Source organism: Charadrius vociferus, unplaced genomic scaffold (genome assembly GCF_000708025.1).
Source record: "Charadrius vociferus isolate BGI_N301 unplaced genomic scaffold, ASM70802v2 scaffold223, whole genome shotgun sequence".
Taxonomy (NCBI): domain Eukaryota; kingdom Metazoa; phylum Chordata; class Aves; order Charadriiformes; family Charadriidae; genus Charadrius; species Charadrius vociferus.
The window spans coordinates 28,135-39,408 of record NW_009647674.1 but is presented as its reverse complement, the minus strand read 5'-3'; positions in this window follow the sequence as shown (position 1 = coordinate 39,408).

Sequence of the window (11,274 nt, the reverse complement as noted above, 5' to 3'; positions counted from 1 at the left end):
GCCGGGGATGGGGACCTCTGGAGGCTTGCGGGGAGCAGAGGGTCCCAGGGACCTGTCCTTGGCCGTACCGGCGGTCATGGGTGTCTGCTGGGAGGGGTGGGTGTGGGAGCGCCTGTCCTGGGATGCTCTAAAGAGCTAAAATCTGCTTTTGTGCTGAAACTCGTGTTTGCGCATTCAGTCTCTTTTCTCTTTGGCACCGGGGGAGGTGTGGAAGGGCGGCAGGAACACCCTATGGTTGGTCGCTGTAAGGTGACAGGCTCCCTCTCCCAGGCAGAAGCAGCCAAAGAATGTCGCCATGTGTGCCCGGAGCATCCTGGAGGGGCTGCGGAGTGCCAGCAGGTGGTCCCCCTTTTGGCAACTGTTCAACGGCGATGGCTCCATGGAGGGCTCGGTTTCATGGTGTCACCTCTTGTGACTTCTGATGTCCCTGGGCAGGAGTGGTTGCAGGGCTGGTGGGGAGGGGTGGAACAGGCAGTAGGCAGAGCTGCCCTTCCTGCTGGGCAGATGGAGGGGATGATGCTGTTGGAGCCGAAGCAGCGGTGGCTTTGTAGAGGGGCTGCACCTGCAGGAAGGAGCTGACAGGACAAGTGACCCAAAACTGACCAACAGGGTATTCCATCCCATCTGCCTCATGCTCAGTATAAAAGCTGAGGGATCAAAGGGGTCAGCCCTCTTTCTTCAGTGCCCAACATCTGAGGAGGACTCTGTTTGTCTGCCTTTGATCCCGATCCGTGCATTCCTGACTCCAGTTCCTGAGTTCAGCTCCCATCCATCACTGAGTCCATCACTGGGACTTCCCCAGTGCCTGCTGGTGACGTGATCATCATCCCTGGAGGTTGATATGGTTTTGTATATATTTCATTATTTTATTATTAAAATTATTATATTTTCTTTTTACTATTTTACTATTAATATTTCACTAAAGTAGATTAGTTTCTTTTCTACTCAGAAGTCTCTCTCTCATTCTTCTCTCACTTGCGAGAGAAGTTAGGGAGCATCTGCCACTCGTTTCAGGGGCCAGTCCAGCCCAAACCATGACGGAAGGCTTCAGTTTCAACTTCAGCTTCGGTGTCAGCCTCTGACTTGGGCTTCTCCTTCCCTCTGTTTCGCAGCCTCCGCACCGCAGCTGGTGTTTTGTGGCCAGGACGTAGCGTGTGGGCAGGTGTTGCCCTGGACCACTGGAACTGTCTTGCCAGAGGATGCCAGCTCCTCTGGGACTGAGGTCTCTCCTCTCCTGCTCGATGTTGGGAAGAGGAGATAGTCCAGCCTGCAGAGTGTCCTAGGGCTGGGGCTGCATCTTCACCTCTGCCTGAGCAGAGTCCTCGCTGGGGACCGCCTGTCGCCTCATCCATGGCCTCCGCAGCTGTAACCTCAGCCATTGTGGGTTAAACCTCAACTTCAGCCTTCGTGGTCTGAGGATGAGGACTGTCTGAGTCGCCAGGGAGGAGACCAGCGGGCTGATGTCTTTCCTTGCGTCTTCAAGGACTGTGGAGACAATGCAGTGAGGTGACAGCCCTTGTGTCCCCTCCAGGCAGGGCACATCGCACCCTGTGATTCCCAGGGCCAGGAGGGAGCCAGGGAGCAGCTGACTCGGCTGGAGGCTGCTGGTCAGGAACACCCCCCACCAGAAACATCCCCCTCCCCATAGATGTGCTGGGAGCAGATCCCCCCTCGCCCGGGCTGGCTGGGGAGCTCTGTGCCAGGGTCCTTCCTCCTCCCCGCTGCCCCCACTCACCCTCTGTGACATACTCCATCTCCTTGTCCTCATTCATCTGCCGTCCGATGAGCCCTGGGGGGACATAGCGTGTCAGGGACCCCACTGTTTGGGGGGGACCTCGCTGCCCATTGGGGACACTGCCACCCAGCCCGCCCGGCTGCACAGCCACCGGGGAGGGCTGACCCCGTGGTGCAGCATCCTGGAGGGGATGGATTAGCCTCCTGCCAGTCACACCGGCGCAGGCAGGGGTGGGAGGGGGTGAAGTGGTGCCCCACAGGTCCCGTGCCAGGACACAGGGACCCTGGGGAGAGGGAGGGACCCCGGGGCCGGTGGCTCACCGATGAATCTGACAGCTTCCCACCGTAGGTGCTCCTGCGGGCTCTGCAGGTAGGGGTGGTTCTGGTACAGGTAGTCCTTGGCCTTGCTCCTGTTCCTGGCCAGCTGGAGAGAGGAGCAGGGTGCAGGGCTGGTGCAGAGCTGCCCCCAGGTCGAGTGGTCTCCCCTACCCAGGGCCATCCTTCTTCCCCCCAGCAGGACATTCCCAGCTCCTTGCCAATAGGGCATTGAGGTTCGGAGGGAGCAGAGGGCTCACCGGGGATGCTGGGGTGCCATCCTGGTGGCAGGGTCCCCTCTGGAACCCTGGGGGCGAGGACAGCCTGGAGGAGAGCCTGCTCTGGGAGGGTGCGTGCAGCCACAGGGGCACAGTCCTCCATCCCCCCGCTGGGCACGGGGCAGGGTTCCTCCGGGGTAGATCTGGGGGGCACTGGGTCTGGGCTTACCAGGCACTCGCAGATCCTCCATGCCTGGGCAGTGTCGGCCAGCTGCACCAGCTGCCCCCATTTCAGAAGCCGGCCAGCGCTGCAGAGGGCTTCCTGGGAGGCCTGGTGAGAAGCAGAGATGCTACCACCACCACCAGGGGCACAGGTCCCTGTGTCCCCCATCTTGGCAGGGCTCAGAGCCCGTGCAGGGAAGATGCACCGGCTGGGGACTGATGATGCCACAAGGATCCGCACCCCAGGGGTAGATAAGGGCAGCCACCCTCTCTGGCTGGAAGCCCATCAGGGCTTCAGCGTTTTGGCCTTGGTGGCCCCAGGCTGCTGCGGAGCCGTAGCCCAGCCTCTGGGGCTGCAGGGACTCATGCCACAGGCTGTGTGGAGGGAGCTGGGTGGGAAAGGGACCCACCTCCCCATCCATCCGGGCAGCAGTGGGAGAAAGGCAGTTGTGGGCAGGGAGGGGGGTTCTGCCTGGTCCTAGGGACTCAGCAAGCTAGACCTCACGGTGACACACATTTGAAAGGTCCAGTGTCAGCATTGCCCTGCCCAAAGGACCAGTCAGGTTGGGGATCCCACCTTGGCCACGTTGTTGTCCTTGTCGTGCAGGTGTAAGACCAGCGGCACCAGGCTGTCCCACACTTTCTTCTTCATTTTCTTGGTTTTGGCACCCACCACGAGCTCCATCGTGTTTTGGAAGAGACGGATGGAGAGCTCCCGCACGATGTCTGACTCCTGGGGGAGGAGAACCTCAGCACCAAGCCCATGGCAAGCAAGGGGCTGACCTGGAGGTGGACATCCCCACGCTGGAGAAGGAGACCCCTCAGAGGGCTGGGGGATGCTGCCAAGGCAGGGTGCACATCGATGGGGCTCAGCACGTCTGCCACCATCCTGCCATCACTGTCCCCCATGTGGCAGGGTGGCCATGCGGAGGTCACTTGGGGTGAGTCCATGCGGAGGGTTTGGGATGCAGCGCAGAGCCACCGAGGGCAGCAATGGGGTCTGGGGGCTGTGGGACAAAGCATCCCCCTGCAGAGCGCGGGGGCTGCGGTGGGAGGCACGAATGGAGGTGCAAAGAGGGGCACAGGGGTCTCCCCCACCCTTACATCGTCAAAGAGCGGCCGGAGCTTCTCAGCCAGCTCCAGGGTGGTGTGGCTGGACGTCTTCCCCTCCAGCAGCCGGAGCATATCACCGAGCACGGGCAGAGCCGCAGCTCTGGCATCACTCTCATCACTCTGCAGCTGCTCCATGACGTACGGCAGCAGGACGAGGCTTTTCTTTGCCTGTGGGAAACACGCCACCTCCTTTTTGTAAAGCAGCAACCGACCACAGGGGTGATAACCCTCCCCATGACCACCGGACTCCCCGCCGGCTTCTCGGCAGGCAGCGTGGGTTACGAGGGCAAGGTCCCGGCAGGCAGGGCTCACCAGCATGGCCATGGGAAGACCAGGGCACAGAGTGGGGGGGACAGAGAGCACTGACTCCTTCTCCACCAAACCCTCTAGCCAGGCTGGTGGGCGACCAGGGATGCCTGGAAAGCCATCTGAGCTGCCAGCAGACCCTGCCATCGCTGCTGCATTTCTCCCCAGGTCTCAGCAGACCCTTAGACGCTTGGGCTGGTGGCTCTGCCACCAGCATTACTGCCAGGATGTCCTGGCAGCAGGATCCCATTCCCATCGGCACTGCTGCCGCTTCTCTCCTTGCACGGCACAGCCGTGGGGCGGAGGGCTGGGGAGGCAGGAGAGCTGGCAGCAGCCAGCACAGCTCCTGATGCCCAGAAAAGACCCAGCCACCATATTACCCACCACCTGCTTCTCCACCCTGGGATGCTTTCCTGGCTGTCCCGGCTGCCTCTCACCCACCATGTCAGGCATCTTGGTGAGCCTGAGGATGCCCCTGAGCACCAGGCTGGGCATCCCCAGGCACTGGCTCCGCAGATACATGGGGAAGATTTTCAGGGCACGGTCCAGGTCTTCACTGAGGTCGGTGCAGCCCAACATCTGAAACACACACAGCGGGAGCTGGCGAGATGCGGTGATGGCTCCGACCATCAGCTCAGGGCAAAGATTCTGGCACAAGACCAAACCCGGATGGAGGTGGCAGGGATTGCAGAGAGCCCCTGTGCCCCACACCACACTGGTTCTTCGCCTGCTCCTCCATGGTACCAACCAGAGCCCACCCGCTGCCCCAGCTCCCCCCACAGCGGTGGGCATGGAAGAACCGAGCATCAGAGGGAACTTGGAGAGGTGCCATCAGGCTCACCTCGACGAGGAAGACCATGGCAACCATTTCCCAGGTGGGGTCCTCCACGCTGAGGAGCTCTGCCAGATGGCTGAAGATGGCGTAGCGCAGGGGTCTTGGGGTCTTCATCATCTCCCTGGCAGGGGGAAAGAGGCACTGTCAGACCTGAGCTGGTCAGGCACATCTCTTTGGGGTTTGCACCAGCGTGGACATCACCAGTCTGCAGCACTTTCTCCGAGCAACGGGGACCCTCCCGCCATCAGCCCCAAGGGAGGGGGTGGCACAGGCCGCCCGGTCCCCAAGGAGCAGGGAGAAGGGACTCTCACCTGGCCACGATGCGCACTCCCATGAGGTGGGTCTGGGTGCTGTGCAAGGCGTTCCAGCCACCCTGTGCCTCGATGGCCAGCACCTGGCTCTCAAAGCCCATGGTGCAGAGCAGCACTCTCATGGACTGCACCGCAGACCTGCACAAGGAGAAACAGCCAGCTCCCACCGGGACCCCCGGCTTGGCTCTGGGTGGCTGGCAGGGATGAGAGGACAGGGACGGAGCACCTGATGGGAGTGAACAGATCCTGTTGGTGCTCCTTCCAGAAGATCTGCACCTCCTGCAGCGTCAGCTCTGTGGTGAACGATACTTGGAAAAGCAGTGCCAGGAAAAGCTGGGGGAAAATCGCGTCCACCTCCCGGAGACAGGTGGGATGCAGGAGGATCTCAGTTATCGTCCTGGTTGCCTGCAGAAGACACCCAGACACTGAGATATGCCCGCACCCCTGGGGAGGTCAAGTTTTGGGGTGGGCAGGGAAGGGGAATGGGGACCCCCGACAGCTGAGAGCAGCTCTGAAGGTCAGCGAGGTCCCGTCCAGCAACTCACAGCCAGGGAAAGGATGCGCGGGTTGTCCTTGGTGGAGGTGGAGGTCTTGCGCAGCGACTGGTTCATCAGAATGCTGATCAGCTCCTGCAGCACCTTCTTCGCAGCCTGGGGCTCAGAGAACACCATCTTCCACATGGTCACAGCGACACTGTGGGAACCCAGGGCTCTGTCAGTGGGGACACCCTGGAGGATGGTCGGGCTGACGTCCCTCAGGAGGGTGTTGGGGCCCCTATCCCAGTGTGAGAGGAGCCCCAAAGGCTGGTGGGCCCCATACCGGGTGCAGGTCGGGGAGCATTGCAGCAGGCTGGCCACCACCTCACTGGGGTATTTGCTGGTCAACGCCAGCAGGACCCTGTCCAGGCTCTGCAGGGCTACCACCACCTTGATGTAGGGCAGGTTTCCGTAGATGGTCCACAAAATATTCAGCACCTGGAGGGAAGACAGGGGTGCGAATGGTGATGTCAGCAGGGTGAGCGCGGCCATTTCCCCAGCTCCTACTGGGAGCTGCTTCCATTCCCGTTGCAGTATGCCGGCTTGAGACGGCGTCAGTGCTGGGCCAGGCATAGAGCCAGGGGAGGAATGGTCCCCTGGTGGGCTGGAGCATCAGTTGTGCCACCCATGGGCTACTCACCTGCCCCATCTGGAAGGCAGAGTCCTGCGCAAGGACGTCCACCATGTGGGAAGCCAAGCTGATGCTGTAGGCACTTGGGGGTTTCAGGCTCTTGATGGCTATGAGGATGATTTCTACCTGGTCGGAGGGCTGGAGGTATTTTGTGAACATCTGCAGGACGAAGGTGAGGAGGGGAAATTTGTCACCTAGAGCATCACCCAGAGCATCTTGGCTGTGCAGCCAGAGCGGGACGCAGAGCCAAGCTGCACTAGGGAGGAGACCGATGGTGGGGGTCAAGGGTCCCACGGTGAACCACAGCTCACTGGGGACCTTTGCCTAGCCCCTGCTCAGGAACAGTGTGAGCCCCCATCACCCCCATGCATCAGGTGTCCCTTCACTCACGCTGAAGATTTTGATGGCGCAGTTGGTTCGCGAAAGCTGCCAGGACTTCCTCGCCGGCCAGCCCTCCTGGAGCTGCAGCTGCCCTTTGTCAGGCAGATGGGACCACCTCCCTGCGGGGGAGCAAAACCGGAGTGCTCAGAGAGAGGGTGCAGAGCTGGAGGTGCAGTCTGAGAGCATTGGGCAGAAAAGGCACTGGCAAAGAAAGAGGGCACCAGGACAGGTCCAGGGAGCAGATACCCAGGGAGGGTCCAGGGCTATTGTGAGTGGGAGTGAGGGGAAATGGCTTTTCAGACTGCAGGCAGGTTGGATCAGGCTTTCTCTCGCCAAGGAGAGTGGCCACTGGCTGCCCACGCCTGAGGGGACCCAGCCCAACACGGCTTCGCTTACTTAGCTGCTGCACGATGAAGGTGTGCAGGTGATGGAGAGCTTCTGCAGCCTCGTGGCGGGTCCCCTTGTCTTTGCAGGTGCAGCAGAGAGTGAGGTGCCCCACCAGCTTCCCCAGCATCACAAACTGCTGTGTCTTGGAGCACTGATGTCCGGGGGCAGTGGCTTGTGCAAAGCAGGGGCAGACCTGGGGGAAGAAAGGCAGCCCAGGCACAAGGTGAGCCCAGACCCAGGTTCCTGACCGTGCCTGGAGCAGCCATGCCCTGGGAGAGAGCATGGACGAGAACAGGGGCAGGGAAAAGACCCCTGCTCCTGCTGACTGGGTGCCCGGCTTCCCTGGGAGGTGCCGGTGCTCAGGAGGACAGGGCTGTGGGACTGGGGCTGCCCACACCGGGAGCTCCGTACCTGCAGCAGGGGACAGGTGGTGATGAAGCTGGCCAGCCTGGCAATCCGTGCCATAGCCCTCTTCTGCACCAGTGCCGGCTGGGAACTGGTGAAGGGCAGCAGGACCTGGGAGGAGAAAAGCTGCTGGTGTGCCAAGGAGGCGGCATGGCACACCATGGCATGGCTTGCTCCAGGAAAGTGCCTGGGATGGGGCACGTGTGCTTCTTGCCCCTCGCAGCAACCTGCTGCAGCCAAGCAGGTGGCCACCTCCCGCTCCTACCTCTGCTGCCTTCCACTCACTCCCCTCCCAAAAAACGTCACTCTGCCCTCCACCCCAAGCACCCCAAGGCTTTGGGGTGACCACCTCCCTGGGAACGTGCAGCGGGGGCTCTGGGACATGGCCCGTGGTGAAGCTGGCAGGGCTCCCCTTGCCAGACAGGCAGGTCCACCTGGGAGGGAGTGTTGGGCAGGACGGGCAGCGGGGAAGGCTGCAGGGGTGAGGTGGGCTGGGGCGGAGGAGAAGGGGCTCTGGCAGCAGTCAAGGAGGCAGGGGGCTAGTCGGGGGGGTCATGGTGGGGAAGGAGGGACATTCCCGGCCTCCCTCCTTCACCAGGTGCTGGGACGAGGGGGAGGGCACCGCTCAAGCTGGGGGTCACTGCCTATGGACACCCTGTGCCAAGGCCAGACCTGATAGATGTTCTGCAGCTCCATGACGCCGAGGGTGCCGGCGCTGCACACCAGCGACTGCAGCATGCTGTCCATCGCAGCCAGGGTCTGTGAGGGGGACAGAGTCTTGGGGGCAGCCCTGGAAGCCTCGGGGGGAGGACAGCGGTGGCCCTTCAGCACTCAGGAAGGGGCCTCAGAGTGGGGGAGCTCCCTGGGGTTCACTCTGTGTCATACCTTGGTGTAGAGGGAAGCTTTGGAGGGCTGAGTGTGCTGCGGAGGCAGGTGGAAGGTGCTGCAGAAGCAGGTGTGGAGGACGTCGCTCTTCTTCTCCTGCAGAAGCAGCCCTGCTCTGCTGCAGGGACAGAGAGATGCTCTTCAGACACGGCAAGGAGGAGGCAGGCTCCAGAGCTGGAGACCTGAGCCGATCCTCGTGCCACGGGGGACACCTCAGCCCCCCATGACACTGACACTCGCCTTTGGGGGCAAACCCCCTGGCACCCCTGCCCTGCTGTCTGCCTCCCTCTCAGACCCAGGACGGGGGATGGCCCCCACCTGGGACCAGTGCCATCGGGGCCACCCGGCACCAGGGAGGCCAAGCTGGGGGGGCTGGGGCAAGTACCTCATGGCGGCGATGGCCAGCATGGCTTGCTGCCGCACTGTGGTGCTCAGCTGGTCAGTGGGCTCCTCCTGCAGCAGCACCTGGGGAGCACAGCAGGGTGGGACAGGTCGGGACAGGGCGGTCTCCTTCGCCCAGCAAGAGCCTGTGGGGCTGGCAGAGCCCGTGTGGCCCCATCCTGGCACCCCCCTTCCTCACCCAGCACCCAGTGGTCCCAAGCCCCGTGGTGGGAAGGGCTGTGCCCATCACAGAGCCACGGGCTGGCTGAGGGACCTGCAAACATCGTTGGGTCCAAGCCCCGGCTCCAGCCGGGCCACCCAGGTGGCTTTGGAGCATCTGCAAGGATGGAGACCCAGAGCAGCGCTCATCTGCAACCCCTGCCCGGCCGAGCCTTCTCCTGCCCTCAGGGCTGTGCCACTGCCCCCTGCCCCTGCCTCAGCCTGGCTGGCTGTCCCCTCACCTCGACGGTCTCCACCACCTCCAGCTGGCAGAAGTAAAGATTGTTCCACACGGTGGAGTCCATGCTGATGGTGCTGCAGACGCTGCAGACGGAGGCCAGAAACTTCAGCTTCTGGTCCTCTTCCTACCAGCCAGGGAGGGGACAGATGGACAGACATTGTCAGCGGTGGGGAGAGACAGCCGGGGGGGTGCCCAGCACAGCCCCCAGCACCTTCTGAGCACAGGATGGGGGCAGAAAGACCAGCCGGGAGACACGGGTGCAGCCCCATAGAAGTGGCCACAGATACCTTTGGTATGCTCCTGATGGCGGCTCGGATGATGCCCAGGGTATTCTCTTCCTCCCTGGGAGCAGCCAAGGTGGAATGGCACGGATCTGTCTGAGCGGGGGCTGGCAGGACTGGGGGACAGGCAGGGGGGGAACACTCAACTCCTCTGCCCAACTCCCGGGGATGTCACCACCCCTGGCTGAAGGCGGGGACATCGGTGTCCCCCTCTTGCCCCAGGAGTGAGGGCGAGATGCTGGAGGGCAGCACGGGGAGGGGTGTCGGGGTGAGGGACATGCTGGCACCAGCTAGGGGGGGAGGTCGGTCAGGGTCCCTGTCCCTGGGATGCCGCGACATGGCTGACTCCATGGCTGCTGCGCCATGGCAACCCCGATGCCAGCCCGGCTGGAGGATGCGAGCCTGGGACAGGTTTGGGCAGGGGAGGGGAGGGCAGGGGGCTGCCCCCCCCCACCCACAGCGCCCACACACTCACCCTCCAGCAGCGGCTGGACCTTGCACACCATGTCGGGCTTTTCCTTGGCCTTGGGAGCCTGGGCAGGTCTGCTCTCCCCCACCCAGGCCAGCCTGGGGTGGCTGGGGGGTACCCCCGCCATCCTGCGGGAGGGAGGGAGGGATGGGGGGAGGAAAGGGGTGAGGGAAACACCACACCACTGGGGTCTGCTCTGTCAGGGCAGTGGGACGCAGGTGAGACGCAGGTGAGACGCAGGTGGGACACCAGTGGCTGCACTCCTCCCGGACGCTGTTGGGCCAGGGCTGAGCGACGATGATGTCACAAAGCGCCCCGGCGTTGCCCCCTCCAAGCACGCTGCCCACCCCCTCCCCAGGACCCTTCCTTCTCCCTGGAGAGATGGGACTGGCTCCCTCTTCCTCCTCCTCCCGCGATGGGGCTGGGGTTCACCTGTACCACGGGCATCCCCCCTTGTCGGAGGGACCCCTCTGTCCTCCATCCTGTTGCTCCTGGGACCTGGTGCCACCCCAACGCGTGACCGGGCCGAGCCAGGGAGCAGCCCCTACCCCCCTCAGGCACCCTGAGGCTCTTCCCTCTTCCACAGGAGGCCCGGGAAAAGGCCCGCAGGGTTCCCCTCACTCGAAGGTTGGTGGGCACAAGGGGACACCAGATGCCCTCCCACGCACTCAGCCGCCATGACCCACCACTGCTGGGGTCGGCCGGGTCCCCCGGTGTCCTGGTTTGAGCGACACAGGATTCATTTCTCTTTCAGCAATTTTACTTTTCGGCAAGGTCTCTTCTAATGCTTGGGAAAACTGCATTTTTAGGAGACTCTAGAGTCTGAATTTGTGGAAATATTTGCTTTATAGCCAGCTACGGTCTGTGGGTTTCAAGGTCTCAGTATTTTCGAGCTCACCAGGTGCGGGGATGAGGAGGAGCAGGACCTGAGCACCCAACCCAAGCTGGCCAACAGGTTATTTCATACCATGAACGTCACATTCACTACAAATTAGAAAGTTTGCTGAGGATTTTCTCCTCTCCCTTGATGGCTGCCATCCTGAGACCTTCTTGCCCCGGTGCTGGACCCCCGAGCCCTTCCTTTCCCCCCGAAATCGCAGCGCTCGGTGACCCACATTGGCTCTCCCCTGTTGGGAGCGCACGGCTTCCCACGGATAGGATGGGCCGAGTATAACCCTTGTGTGTTTTATATTGGTATCGGGATCAATATTGGCTCTTTAGTATTATTAATGTTAATTATTTAGTACTATTCTATTAAATCTGTTTGTATTTCAACCCTTGGGTTTCCTTGGTTTTTTCCGATTTCCCTTCCTGGGTGCGGAGGGGTCATCAGGCGTTGGAGTAATTGTCTGACCGACAATAAATTGTGGCCCCTTCAAACCGTAACACCCGGTCACGGCCGCC